The 15332-nt window shown below is 44.3% G+C and overlaps 1 pseudogene; it reads left to right on the top strand.

Moving 5' to 3' along the window:
- The first annotated feature begins 6811 nt into the window (after window positions 1–6811).
- LOC130136158 (aspartate--tRNA ligase 2, cytoplasmic-like) lies at window positions 6812–11202 on the top strand (annotated as a pseudogene).
- The last annotated feature ends 4130 nt before the right edge of the window (window positions 11203–15332 follow it).

Here is a 15332-nt window from a genome sequence, read left to right as displayed (position 1 = left end):
CACCCCAGAATAGGGCTACGTCCTACAAAGGGATTCCACTATGATATTTAGGTTTTACAATCACAGCCACTCATTACAATGATCTCTCATACGAGTACAATATATAGGACTTAAAATGGGCCCAAAATCCAAGCCTATCCGAATCCTTTTAATCCCACAACAAACGGGTCAGCTTAAAACATAAGCCAAAAAACCGATATTGTTTTGGGGGACGCTCAACGGGGAGCGGAACCCCTGCCCGCTATCCGGTTAGCGAGACCCCCGTTTCGGGGGCGCTGCCCCGAACCCCCGCATTCTGTGCGCAGGGGTCACATGTCGTCGGATCATACTTCGATTTTTCTAAGCTCAGGTGGGCATGCTTGGTATGAGAAACAAGAGTCCCGAAGAATTCGCCAACTCCAACACTTCCTAGCGTTCTTGAACTTCTTTTTACTCCAGGATGTCAGTGCTAAGGAGACTCTCTTAATTTATCACAGATGTTGTTGGAAGAATCAGTAATATCACTCCATTTCTTTGCTATTAAACCTGGACACTCATTGTCACGCCCCGAACCCCATCGAGCTCACGACATCCCGCTCCTTGGTCGAATAGTTGCGACGTCCCAGGAACATCGCCGATCCAATCCCAAACATCATAAACACATGCGGAAGCGAATATAAAGCCCCTAACTATAAAGACAACGATGGGGTAACTCAACCAGACAGTCAAATAACAACAACATTCATTTATATACAATGCCAAAGCATTATACATACAAACATCGTGTTACAAACATATTTAGCAAACTAGCATCTGAAACCACCAACATATCACAAGATCAGGTGGCTTGGTTAACTTAGCTTCACTAAAGGTCGACCTATTCATCAAAAGGTGACTGGTCAGACCTATTCTATGCAACCCCTAAAATACCCTAGGGGAAACCTACTAGTCGCCCTCTTCCACTCTGCTTCAGCGTCCTCTGGCTCCGGCTCTGGAGGATCACCTGCTGCTCCACTAGGCACCATGGGTGGCTCTTCAAACTCCAAAAAGAGGAGGCGGGCCTCCTGGGTCTAAGGTTGGGGGTCTGAAATTGTGGATTATACAACTATGAGACGAATCTCAATAAGTGTACAACCCAAAACCCCACATAGGCTCTCACGTACCGCTAGACGAAACACGCACAACACACGACGATCAACCATACTCACAATCACATGCAATCCTACCTAAGACTCATCATGCACGTCCCTGCAAGTCAAATAATAACACAGCCAACATACAACAATGATACATTACAGCCGCGCGTGTGCCTCGATTATAAGGCCAAACCCACTTGAGCACGTCCCATACCATGCCTAGCAGATTTCTCCCCATAATTGAGCACTACACCACGCGATACAACCACACTCGTACACGAACTCACACCACGCGCCAATTCTCGCAATCCTCACACGTCCAGCCAAATTCTACTCATTCCCAACTTTTCCACCACTACCGCGCCCGCGTAAGACGCATCAGGCCCACGGTCTTCGGACCTCGTCAGGCATCGTCACCCCGTCGGGCCGGGCATCGTCACCTCGTCAGGGACGGCATCGTCCCGCGTAAACGAACACGCCTCAGGACGGAATCCTACACTCACTTGCCTTCTACCGCGCCCGCGTAAAAAGCATCAGGCCAACAGTCTTCTGATCTCGTCAGGCATCGTCACCCCGTCGAGCCGGGCATCGTCACCTCGTCAGGGATGGCATTGTCCCACGTAAACGAACACGCCTCAGGACAGCACTTTTCCAACCAATCCTACATTCCCGTACCTTCGTTCCACTCATTCCACACATACCACACGTACACACGGCCATACCCAATCTCACATTCCACATACACTTCGCAAATATACATTCTCACCACACAAGCACCACACAGACACCCATACTTGACACACGAACTCATTGCGCAATCGCACTACCACACCACCACATCTCACGACCACACACACACGGCACACCACCACACCACATTCAGCCCAAGCACAGTCCAGAACATACTCCAAACCAGCCAACAACCACCAATCGCACAACCACATACACAATTCAATTCAAGGCATAATCCTACCAATCAATCACACAATGCAGCCCCGATCGTTCCACAACATCACAACCCTACCCGAGCCTTCCAAACCACATATTTTCCACCACTAAATCAGTCCATAACGACCCAAACGTCCAGCCTTCACCTCAGCCTCAAAACAGCCACTTAAACTACCCGAACCAAGCCTAAACATGTCCTACGATACCCGAAGTCCTAGGTAGTTTTTGGGGAAGACACTTACCTAAGAAAAACAAGACAAATGGCTGGGCAAGGGGCTGGATTAACCAGGACAGCGGTGGCGGTGGTGGCGGCGTCGCCGGCGGCCAGGCGGGCGATCGGCTGCTCCACCGTGGGCGGGTGGCTAGCGGGCAACTCACAGGCGGCTAGGGGCGGCGTCCAGGTCGTACAGGGTAGGGGAGGGCGGCCAAGGGTGGCTCGGCGATGTCTGGGCTGATCGAAACAGGAAATCAGGGAGAAAGAGAGAGGAGAGGCGGACGGACGGTGGCCGGAAAGGAGAAGCGGCGGCGGGCGGCTGGGCTAGGCGGCGAGCTAGTGGCCGGCCAAGGGTGGCTCACGCACGGGGAAGAGGGGAGAGAGAGAGAGAGAGAAACCGATCGGTGGGGGGTGAGGAGAGAGAAAGTGAGAGAGAAAATGAGAGAGAGAGAGAGAGAGAGAGAGAGAGAGAGAGAGAGAGAGAGAAAATGAATAAATAAATCTACCCCCAATAATTGTACCCCGAAAATTACCAAAATACCCTTCCAACTACCCCTCTGATCCAATGGCCGAGATTTAATCTTATCCTCATCCGACGGCCCACGTTAAATCGTATCCAACAAACCAAAGGGCAAAAATGTAATTATCCAAAAAGGGAGAGGGGCATTCTTGTCCTTCAATTTTCGGCCACACTGGGTATTTCTCAGTCCCCCGACTTAATCCAGTCCTTAAAATTCGTTCGCAGCCCCGGGGGCAAAACGGTCATTTTTCCGGTCCCGGACCGAAATCTATTTTTTTGCAGAAATGGGTGGCCCCAAGGGTGGCCAAGCCAAAAACGTCATCGGCCGCTCAAAACTGTCACTTTCAAAATTCTCGATTCCCGGGCCCGAATTTCAAGAAATGACTAGAATCGAACAATCGCGACTTTAGCTTATCTCTAGCTAACGGGTGGCTCATTAGAATTTTGCGCTCTCGACCCGTGACCGACACTAAGTCAAATCACGTTTAAGTTTACCCTACCCAAGACGACCTCGGTTGTCATATAATTGCGAGGGTCCGTCGCTAATTCCCTTCGGACACGATCAATCAAATAGATCGCTCTCTGTTGGCCCAAAATATTCCCTCGTCAATCCTCATGATCGAAGGTCGAACCAAGGTTAAGTTCTTTGGTCGTTCGAACTCAATCCCGTAATGACCTTATCCCTAAGGTTAGCATCCCGAGAATGCGCGGTTCTGGATGAGATCTCACTATAAGTGCATTGGCCAAAATATTCATTTCATAAATCTCGGGAAAAGGATCGAAAATTCGGACTGTTACACTCGTCATGTTCCTGCCATAACTTTTCAAACTGAAATTGCTCTTTCCTCCTGGTTAGTTCAATAGAGTGAGTTAGTAAGAGGGCTATGATGAGAGCCCACTATAGGAAGAGCCTGGATTTCAACATTTGGGAAGGAGGTTTTCCTGTTCTATGTTCACTTGTCGAACATTTGCCAACCCATCCCTATTATTCGACCCCATGAAGCGGCAGACCTCATTCTCTAGGTTCATTACAGACAACTATCTAAGAACTGTCTAAATATTTCCAGACGAAAGTTTGTGCATCTCTGCCCCCTTCCTTCTCCCAATGACATAACCCTTCATAAAAATCTCCCACCATGGCCTAGGCTAGGTTTGAAGGTGCGTTTAAATTCTCCAGATGATGCCACAGATGTAAAAGGTTCTGGCAATCCATAGGAGTATAAAGTAAAGTTAATCCGAATGCATTTCTCCTGTCATTTTTGTCTACCGGCACATCTTTATACTAATCATTGAAAGACCGGCTTAAGACTTACCAGGGTTTAGGACTAAGACTAGCCTTGTTATGAGCAATGCCCGGTGCCAGGACTTGTACCTCCACATCCACATTTCCATTCCACAACATGCATAGCCCTCCTCATAATCCTCTCGAGTCACAAATGAACATGTGCTGGAACTGTCGATCCACCCCCACGAGTGAACGTTGGTCCGTGACATGTGGAGGTGCAAACCAAAGAGAGGAGAGAGAGACGCGATAGACGGCTTTTGGGGGACTAGAATTCGACATAGTGCTTGTGTGAGATTTTTTTGAAAGTTTGACATTTTTGGTAATGTCAAATTGAAAGAAGCGTTGTGATTGAATTTGAACCCTTTGAGGCTCACAGCTATTTGTAGGATGTTCTGGGTTCTGTTTGATTCGTTTTCGAGGTGCTTTCATCCCAAATCAAATCACAATCCGAACAAAATCTATAACTCTGGTTCATGATCGATTTGGTTTGTTTCAAATAAATAACATCAGGCCAACACCCAAATTAATTAGTAACATGTTAACTAACTGGCATGCAAAATTATCCGTGTGAAAATTACTTTAATGATCTCAACATCGAGAGAGCCAAAGAAGAATAAAGATGTTATTAGGGGTGCGATCGAGTTGAGTCGAGATTGTCCAAGTTCGAGCTCGACTCGATTTGCATATTCTATACACGAAACTTGACTCGACTTGATTACAACCAATTTGAAAAGGAACTCGAGCTTTGAGCTCAGAAACACTTGAATAATGTAGGTGTACGATGTAATTTTGATGATTTCGATGTCACTTTTTAATTGATAAATGCCTTTCATGATAGAAGCTCGATTAAACTCGACAAACCTGTCAAATTGCGCTCGCGAGCTGAGAATTGGCAAGCTTGAGTTCGATCCGACAAGATTCTCAAGTAGACAATCAACAAAGAACACAAGCATTTGGGTTTGCCTCCTTATCGCGCGGCCAAATGCAGTGAAATATGGATCATAGACATTGTAGGCCTTAACTAGCTTTGCAATCTAAAATTTCATGTTCTTTTTATTAGGAAAATTATCCAAAAAGTCATAAATATATTGTAAGGCGGCTAATTCAGTCGTAAATTTTTCAATGTGACAAATTTAGTTCTAAACATTTGACAATCCAATTTCTCCGGAACCGGCACCCATCCCTTCAGTAACATAGGCAATCGAAATACAAAGTCATGGAAACGAGAAGATAGAAAAGGGGAACTTTAAGAAACGGATGGAAAAGAACAAAAAAAGAAATTTGGGAAGAAAGAAAAAGAAGCAATGGACGGTTTTTTATCTTTTAGAGATTGCAATTTTTTTTAAAATCTTATCTGTGACAAAAGTCCCATGTTCCGATCGCTGGAAAAATCAAGTCGGCCAGCCCAAATCCTTATTTGAAATTGACTTGATCAATTCAAACTTTTATTTGAAATAAGATCAATTTTAGACATTTTTCTTTTTAGAAAATGACTTCGATTCTTATTTAGAATTTTCCTAATAGCAACGATGACAAACATACTAGGGAAAATTCCAATTAAGGACCCCAAGTGGGGTCAAATTCTCAAAAAGGGGTCCAAAGTGAATATTGTGTCAAATAAGGACCTGGAATGCTCAATCAATCTCAAATAAGGACCCGAAGTGCTCAAAATGTCTTAAATAAGGACACAGGTCCCGTTGAGCCAAAAATACTGCCGGCAGCAGAGAGATTCTTGTTAGATCACACTTACAGAACTTTAATTTTTTTATTATTTTCTTTCTTTTTCCTTTTTGTTTTTGTTCTTTTCCTTTTCCTTTTTTTTATTTTCTTCCTCCGCGGCCATAGCCGGCGCGTGAGGTCGTCGGCCTCAGGCGAGGCAGCCTCGCCGCGTCGGGCGAGGGCCGCCCTCGCCTGGGGTGGGCGAGGTCGCCCTCGCTGGGCTGGGCGAGGCCGGCCTCGCCGGTTGCGAGCGAGGTCGAGCCTCGCCGGCCGGGCGAGGCTCGACCTCGCGAGGCCTCGAGCGAGCCGCCCTCGCCGGCGTCGGGCAAGGCCGGCCTCGCCCGGTTGCGAGGCGAGGTCGAGCCTCGCGTTGTCGGGCGAGGCCGGCCTCGCCGACCGCCGGCGAGCTCGACCTCGCCGGCCTCGCTGCAATCGGCGAGCCGGCCTCGCCGACAACGGCGAGGCTCGACCTCGCCTGCAACTGGTGAGGCCGGCCTCGCCCGAGGCCGGCGACCTCCGCCGGCCCCGGCTATGGCCGGCGGAGGAAGAAAATAAAAAAAAAAAAAAAAAGGAAAAGGAAAAGAACAAAAACAAAAAAGGAAAAAAGAAAGAAAATAATAAAAAAATTAAAAAGTTACTGTCTTGACTAACAGAACTTCTCTCACCACGGCAGTATTTTGGCCTACGGGACCCGTGTCCTTATTTGGGACATTTTGGGCACTTCTAGTCCTTATTTGAGATCGATTGAAGACTTCAGCTCTTATTCGACACAATATTCACTTTGACCCCTTTTTGAGAATTTGACCCCACTTGGGGTCCTTAATTGGAATTTTCCCAAGATACTATCTTTTATTTTCTAAATAAAAACAAATTGGATACTTATGTGAATTTAGCGCCGCCTATATCATCTTTAAAATAAATACCTAGATTACCTAAAATACCCCCGAGAACAATCTCTCGTATAAAATGATTAAAATCCCAAAGACGCATCACGGTCCATCGAACAGTTCCCGCTCTTCCAGAGCATTCTCCTGCGTTCGAATCCCTCCTTCAACCAAGTCGCCGGAGCAACCCAGGGCAAGCAAGATGGGCTCATCCTCGCCACCGGATGCGGCGGATCCGCTGGCTGGGAACTACAGGGAGGTGCCGCTGCCGGAGCTGCAGTCGAAGGAGGAGGCGGTGGGGGAGCCGTACACGGAGGTCGATGCGCTGGCGGAGGGGATGAAGGGGAGGAGCGTGCTGGTGAGGGAGGGGGAGGGCGCAGGCGATAACCGCCGCTGCGGGGGAGGTGGCGGCGGCGGCGGCGGCGGCGTTCGTGTTGGTGAGGAGGGAGGGGTGCACGGTGCGGTGCGTAGTGACCGAGCGGGAGGGTTCGGTCAGCAGGCAGATGGTGGAGTTCGTGGCCTCCTTGACTCCGGGGTCCATCATCGACGTCCGCGGATCAGTCACGGTCCCTTCCTCCCCCATCGAGGGCGTTTCCCAGCGGGTGGAGATTCAAGTAAGTCAACCAGCTCTATTGCATCAGCAAGCCCTTGCCCAGCCTTCCCTTCAATCTTGAGGACGAAGCCGAGATCGAGAGGGCTCCCCAGGTCTCTCTGTCGAATCATTTCATCCGTCGGCTTGTGTGTGTGGAGGCTATTCTGTTTATGTTCCGTGTTTGCAAAATTTGCAGGCAGGAGAGCAGCTCCTTCGTTTCAGGAGTTTAAATTTCGTAGCCCTCGGCCCGCGCACGCCTCATAGGACAGAATCGATTGTAATACAGAGTCAAGTTGAAACTGTGACCTTTCCAGATCCCATTCCCAACGAAATTCACATACTCATTGTATTTCTTTTGTTGCAAATGTCTAGATGTAAAATGTCAAATTGCGAAATAATTTCATCTGATGCGTAGCTTATTCGCCCAGCCATTCAGGATATATATGGTTCAAAAAGATTGTGAATCTTCATAACGCATAATGCATGGAGTGGATAGGAGAAATGTTTCCTTTGTTTTCGTTTGGGTTGTTTTTGTAGTCTCCAATCTTCATATAACTGATTGTCCACTTATCCTAAGATGCTGATGCTCTGGCTGTTACGCATTAAGCGGCATCTAACAAATCAATTTGTATGGTGTTCCACATTGTGCAGATGTTTTGGCGGTTCTTGGTTTCTGAGGGCTTTGATCAAGTCACTACGCCGAAGCCCATACTTGCGTTCACTGAAGGAGGTTCTGCCGTTCTTAAGCTGAACTATCCCGCATGCATGGCTCAGTTACCTGAGCTGTACATGCAAATGTATGTTCATGCCAATTATGGGCGTGTTTATGAGATTGGCCCTGCGTTTAGGGTAGAAGACTCCTACATTTGTGAATATACTGGTGTTGATGTTGAAATGGAGATTAAGAAACACTATTATGAGGTGGGATTGGGTACTTTTGGATTTCTTTTTGTGCTTTAGTTCAGTTCTGTGAAATAGACGTCTATGTGCAGGTAATGGACATTGTGGACCGTATGTTCGTTACAATGTTCGACTCTTTGAATGCGAATTGCAAGAAGGAACTCGAAGCTGTTGGAAGCGGATATCATTTTAAACCTTTGAAGGTTATATGGTCTATATTTTTTCCGTAATCCCGAGAACAATAGGCAGCATAGTGCACTCATGGGCAATGAATTTTTTATTGCAGTACTTGAGAAAGACTCTGCAGCTTGCATTTCAAGAAGGGGTTCAAATGCTCAAGGTCAGAAAAATATTTGGTCAGCTAATATAACTGCACATATGTGTTTTTAACTGAAAAAATACAGGTAGTGTGGGAACACATGGGGTTCATTGGCACTTGTGGAGACATGAGTTGAAAACGATGCGTATTTTGGGCAGCAATTCATGGGATGAGAGCTGTAAATATACTATCGGAAATAATTTCATAGCTGTCAAAGTAGGAGCATGGGTGCTCTTAACTGATTTTTCCTTTGTTGCTTCTGAATGAAATTGACAGAATGTGGTATCATTCCTCTTACCTAATGACTTGTTCCATTGGAAGAGGAACCATGATAAAGTGAGAATTGCAATGATATGCGGTGTAAGTCAGTTGGGGTAGACCATTGGCTTGGTCAAGTAGATTTGAATAGCTTAGTAATCATCAGCTACTTAGTAGGTCCATCCTCCCACAATCATAGGCATCTCTGCATTCCTTATGTATATTAAGGGGCTCAATACCAGGAGTCTATTTTTAAAAATAGACATTCTGCTTTGAGAAATATGAAGTCCTTTTACTCCAAAGTTTTGTTTTGTAAAGGTGGTTTTCTCAATGCAGGACCTGAATTGTGTTGAAGATAATACCAACCTTGAGATGATTCTTAAATTAGTAGCTATTTCTTAATAGAAATGAACAAAGATTATTGTAAGTATAGTTTTCACCGAACAAAAGTTTCTTTGGAATGGGCCTGGAGAATACTATTTACTAAACACTCCACCTACTTCGAGCGGATGCACTCAAAGCCCCTTCTTTATATGTGCTTTCCAAATGTCAAAGCATTCCTAATGCATGCTCATTAATAAATAATTTGCTCTGGAACTGACGGATGCAGTTTATATTTTTGGGTTCCAGCATTTATTTTGATCCATATTTCAGCATATATTTTCTGATGGATATTTTTCTGCTGGAACTTTGGACTTAGTGAAATTTAGTATAGAATCTGTTGGGAAAATCATGTCCATTAAGCAGGAAGCTCCTATGATTAGCTAAATCTAAAGAATCACCCTCACACTGATATTTTACCTAGCCAGCAAAGGGTTGGTTGCTTCTTAGTTTTTGCTGTTTGGAGTTTGATTTCTTGTCTCCCTCGAAATGAGGGCATAGGGTTTCTGGAGTCATTTCATTATCCAATAGCATGTATAGATCGGATCAACTTACAGATTGAATACATAAAGATAGTAGCATCCTGACTCTAATTGCTTTTGGTCCAAAATCCTTGAGGTTGCTTTTTCCATTAAATGCAGGTTACGTTTGTTTATATCTTTGTAATAGTTACCTTTTTGTGGATGAGTGCTCTTGAAGTAGTCGGTCTGGCTGTGAACCTACATGCCTGCATTGCTAAACTTTTCCCTTGCTGCTCTGACATTACTATGCTTGTACAGGATGCTGGCATTGAGATTGAGCCTCTTGATCACTTGAGCGTGGAAGTAGAGGGAAAACTGGGTCAGCTGGTTCTTGAAAAGTAATAAGTTAAATAATCTTTGATGTGCCTAAAGTCTTAAGTTAGGGTTTTGATTGTTATTGCAATTATTTTTTGGTTTGGTTAACTTACCGAGCTTTCCTTTATTCTTAGGTATGGCATGGAGTTTTATATACTTCACCGTTATCCTTTGGCTGTTAGGCCATTCAGCACAATGCCATGCTATGATGATCCTGCCTACAGTAATTCATTTAATGTCTTTCTTAGAGGTAAAGTTTTGGGCCATTCTATACCTTCACCAAATTTTTCTGACTGATGGTTTGGAAATTATGCCGCTGTCTTGATTATTTGGTCTTGCAGTTGGTTCGAAATTATATAAAATGGATGTTCAAATTGTCAAAAAAGAGACATAGGGAGGGAATCGGTTGGAAGGGAAGTCCTGAAATCTCAGGACAATGACAACTATATGTTCCAATTGATTCTTGCATACCGAGAAGTCCTATATAGAGATGTATCTTTCATAGCTCTCAGATGGTTTAAAACTTGTTCCATGCATTCTCCTTTCTCTTTTGCATGGACCCTATTATAAAATTGCATCCAGAGGCCCCTTACCAACACCCAGTAAATCTCTTACCAACACCCAGTAAATCTCATGTGTCTCTACACATGAATTGTGCTATAGTTGACCAGCAAACCTTGCATTCAACCTATATTCATCTCCTAACTTCTGATTTGTATTATTCTGTCCCAGGCGGGCAGATCATATCAGGAGCTCAGCGTGTCCATGATTATGAACTTCTCGCCAAGCGTGCAGAGGCATGTGGAACTAAAGTAAAGGCCTGTGAAGAATACATCGAGTCTTTTAGGTAATCCAATTTGTCATCATTGTTCTCTTGAAATTGGTCGGTTTCTTTTGCAATTGTTGTTGAAATCGTTGCGTTTCAATGCTTGGTCAGCTAGTTGTTCAAGGTGAAGATTATTTCTCTCCATTCTGACGAGACATCGTAATGATATGATTTTTGTGCAGGCAGGGCGCACGTCCACACGGGGGCTTCAGAGCGGCACTGGAGCTGGTAGCTATTTACTTCTTGGGTCTCGACAATTGAAAGAAAGCAAGACCGAAGACAAGGAGAGATGGCTTTGGGAGAAAATTCAATGTATATTTTCTATGTATTGTTCGATACACGATGTACACATTTACAATACAATGCGTAAATGAATAATGGAAATAAAATATTCTACAAATCAAATTCAATCTCACTTGATCCTTGCATATCAATCTCAATTCAAATGATATCGCATATCTTCCAACACTCCTCCTCAAGCTGGTGGCTTGTAGATATTCAAGACACTTAGCCTATTCAGTAGATATGTATGCTGTTTCTGACAGAGGGGTTTGGTGAAACATCCACGGGTTGTTTTGCAATCTCTATCCCTCTTGTTTCAATTATCCCCTCTTGAATCTTCTCCCGTGTGAAGTAACAATCTACTTCTATGGGTTTCGTTCTCTCATGCATCATAGGATTAGCCGCAAGCTTGAGAGCGGCATCATTATCACAAAATAGTCTGGTTGGGCCCTTAATTCGTACTCCAAGATCTCGCAGTAAGCCTCGCAGCCATACTGTCTCGCAAGTAGTTTTCGCCATCGCCCGATATTCTGCTTCTGCTAAAGACAATGAGACAGTCGGCGGTTTTTTTGTCTTCCATGAGAGCAAGGAGTCTCCTAGCTTAATGCAAAAACCTGTGACAGATCTTCTGCTCATTGGACAGGTCGCATAATCTGCATTACAATAAGCCGTCATTTCCATGTTGCACTTTCTAGAAAGAAATATTCCAAATCCTGGGCATTTCTTTAAGTATTTCACAATCTTCAGTGTATCATTCATGTGAGATTATTTTGGTTTGTACATAAACTGACTAATCGTCTGTATCGCATAATATATGTCTGGCCTGGTCATGGTCAAGTATATGAGTTTCCCAACAAGTTTCTAGTAGCCTGCTGGATCTTTGAGTATGGGATCATCTTCTTGAGGAGATCCCTCATCATATTTCGCCGTGGTCAACTTGATATTCTGTTCGATTGGAACAACAGCTGGCTTGCATCCTGACAGACTTGCTTCTGATATAATTTCCAACACAATTTTCCGTTGACTGAGGGAAATTCCTTGGTTGGATCGGGCAATTTCAATTCCCAAAAAAAACTTGGGTGATATCAGGTCCTTTATATGAAATGTGGAATGCAGATACTTCTTGAAGCTCTTTATGGCATTTTCGTCATTTCCCATAATGAGTATATCATCAACATATATCATTAAATAGATTGATGACATACATTTTGTCCATGTAAAAAGGGCATAATCAAAACGAGATTGTTTGAATCCTACAGCTGTGAGTGCATTTGCAAATTTGGCATACCACTACTGGGAAGCTTGTTGAAGACCATATAGGGATTTATGGAGACAACATACTTTATCCTCCCCCTGTCTTCGAAAGCCCTGATGAACTTCCATATAAATCTCCTCATCTAAATCACCATGAAGGAAAGCATTATGGACATCCATTTGGTGTAAAGTCCAATTTTGGAAGGCCGCAACCAACATGAAAGATCGAACGGTGACATCTTTGGTTACTGGGGAGAATGTCTCGTGATAATCAAAACATTCCCATTGTGTAAAACCCTTAGCCACCAAACGAGCCTTGTAGCGTTCGATGGATCTGTCTGACCGATACTTGATCTTATACACCCATTTGCACCCAATCGGCTTCCGATGAGGGGGCAGTGGCACAAGCTCCCATGTGTTATTCTCAATCAAGGCTTGCAACTTGGCTACCATGGCCTTTTGCCATCGTGGATCAGTGGACGCTTCATAATAGTTAGAAGGTTCCCGATCTTCAAATATTCGGCTAATATAGCATCTATGTTCTGACAAGAGTTTATTAAAGGAAACGTAGGATGAGATGGGATATCGAATATCTGGTGAATTGTGTGCAGCACAAACATAGTCTTTAGTCCATGTGGGTGGACGTGTGATGCGCCCGGAATGTCGTGGAGGGTCTCTTGGTGGTGAGGGTGAAGTTTCCTCCATAAGAGTTGATAATTCCTCGTCATAAGGTTCTGGTGCGTGTGTTGGAATATCTTCAATGGACGCATCATCTTCCACCGGTTCCAATGCTGTTGACGGAGAAGTATCGTCAGTAGAAATTATGACAAATATTGGAGAACCTTTAATAGTCGGAACATAGGTGGGATCTCTTAATCCTCCTCTTCAGTGGGAAAAATACGAGGAGCGCTTTTGACCCCTACATCTTCCTTGGAGGAGTCACTTTCAAAAGGAAAAGTGTTTTCGTGAAATGCAACATCCCTACTTACGAAAAATTCTCCTGTTAATGGGTCAAAAAGACGATAACCCTTTTGTAGATTCGGGTATCCCATAAATATACATCGCCGGGCACGGGGACCCAACTTGTTCCGAGGGCCCGTAGAAGTGGCGTAACATAAGCATTCGAAAATCCACAAATGGTCCAGATCTGGCTTTTTTCTCAAATAGGAGCTCAAATGGCAAATGTCCGTTGAATACCTTTGATGGCATCCGATTAATCAAGTAAGCCGCTGTTATCTCGCAATCTCCCCAAAAAATTTTCGGGATAGAAGCTTGAAACTTTAACACCCATGCTACCTCCAAGAGATGGTGGTGTTTTCTTTCAACCACCCCATTTTGTTGTGGGGTGTAAATACATGAGCTTTCATGTAAAATTCCATGAGATGAGAAAAAAGTGTCGCACTCACGGTTGAAGAATTCCCTTCCGTTATCTGTTCGGATGCGTCAGATAGATTTCCGAATTGTGTCTTTGATAAGGAAATGAATGTCTTCAAGTTATGGAAAACTTGAGCCTTAAACTACATAAGAAAAACCCATGTAGCTCTGGAATAATCATCCACAATGGTGAGAAAAAACCGAGATCCATCATGGTTCGGTGTGTGATATGGCACCCACACATCAATGCGAATTAAGGAAAAAATATCGGTAGCACGACTCTTGCTAAGAGGAAAAGGTGTACGAGATTGTTTTGCAAGTGGGCAAATATGACCTTGAGAATAAGGAAATAAGGCACTATGCTCCATTCTGGAATGCACAAGGAAATTTTTATCATTGACAGTCGAATTACACAATGATTGTTTATTGAAAGAAATGCATGACAAATCAAAATTTCTGGGAAAACTGGTCCAAAAATATAATCCTTCAGAGAGACTATCCAAGCCCATCAGTCTGCCAGTCGAAAGGGCCTGTAAGAAACAAGTATCGGCATTGAAAAAAATTTGACAAGAATTTTCTTCACAGGCTCTAGACACAGATATAAGGTTGAACTGGAAGTCTGAGACAAAAATGACATTTCTGAGTGTGATTTAAGAACTAAGATTCACTATCTCTGTCGTAGTAACATGAGTAACATTCCCATTCGGCAATTTCACATAAATAAATATTTAATTTTTTATGAATAATGGAGAATAATCCCTTATCGCAGATAATATGGTCGCTTGCCCCTGAGTCAATTATCCAAGCATTTCTGGAAATAGAATTTATCAGGCAATGAGTAATACCTGAAAAACTACTTCACCTGTTAGAAGTGTCTAATTTTTGTAATGCATGCATAATTTGTTGATATTGTCCATATGTGATGGGCTAATCATTGTTCAGACCAATGACTTGATAAGCTGCAGCTGAGGATTCTTTTCCTTTCTTTCCTTTTTCCCCGGGTTTACCATGCAATTTTCAGCAGTTATCGATTGTGTGATGGGGCCGCTTGCAATATTCACAAAAATTTTTTCCATAATATTTTTGTGCACCCGAAAAATTTGGGCCGTTGGATGCCTTCGAATGGGCTTGCTGCCCACTGTCCGATTCCATTAAAGAATCAGTGCCTTTCCAGCCATCAGATTGCGAGCTGCGATCTCCACTGTCCATCACGCTTCCTTTAGGTTGCTGCAGGTCATTGCCCACTAACCCTCACTGCTCCTTCTCTCGATCTAGGGTTCTAGAACCCGATTCGCCACGATCGCCGCGGGTCGCAGGGGCGACGCTTTCCGCTCCCCTTGCATGCTCCAGCGAGACGAGTCGTTGGCTCTCTTCCAGTACCGCCAGCTGAAAAATACGTCCGAGCAGCAGCACCGAGTCCATGGCGAGGATTTGCAATCTAAAGGTAAGGTAGGATTTGCTTAAAATCAAAAGAAATCGTGTGACTTTCTCCCTATCTTTTATCGCCCTATACTGTTATAACGTGGTTTTGGGCCCCTCGAGCTTTTCCTCGACTGATTCAAGCTCGTTCTAGAGAGCCGATAGCTTGTTAAAGCAAGCGGTTATGCTCATATTCCCCTGCTTTA

Source organism: Syzygium oleosum, unplaced genomic scaffold (assembly GCF_021117445.2).
Source record: "Syzygium oleosum isolate NSW1041296 unplaced genomic scaffold, Sole_v2.1 Sole_v2.42, whole genome shotgun sequence".
Lineage (NCBI taxonomy): Eukaryota > Viridiplantae > Streptophyta > Magnoliopsida > Myrtales > Myrtaceae > Syzygium > Syzygium oleosum.
The sequence above is the reverse complement of the archived record's forward strand: the minus strand, read 5'-3'. Positions and strand labels throughout refer to the sequence as shown.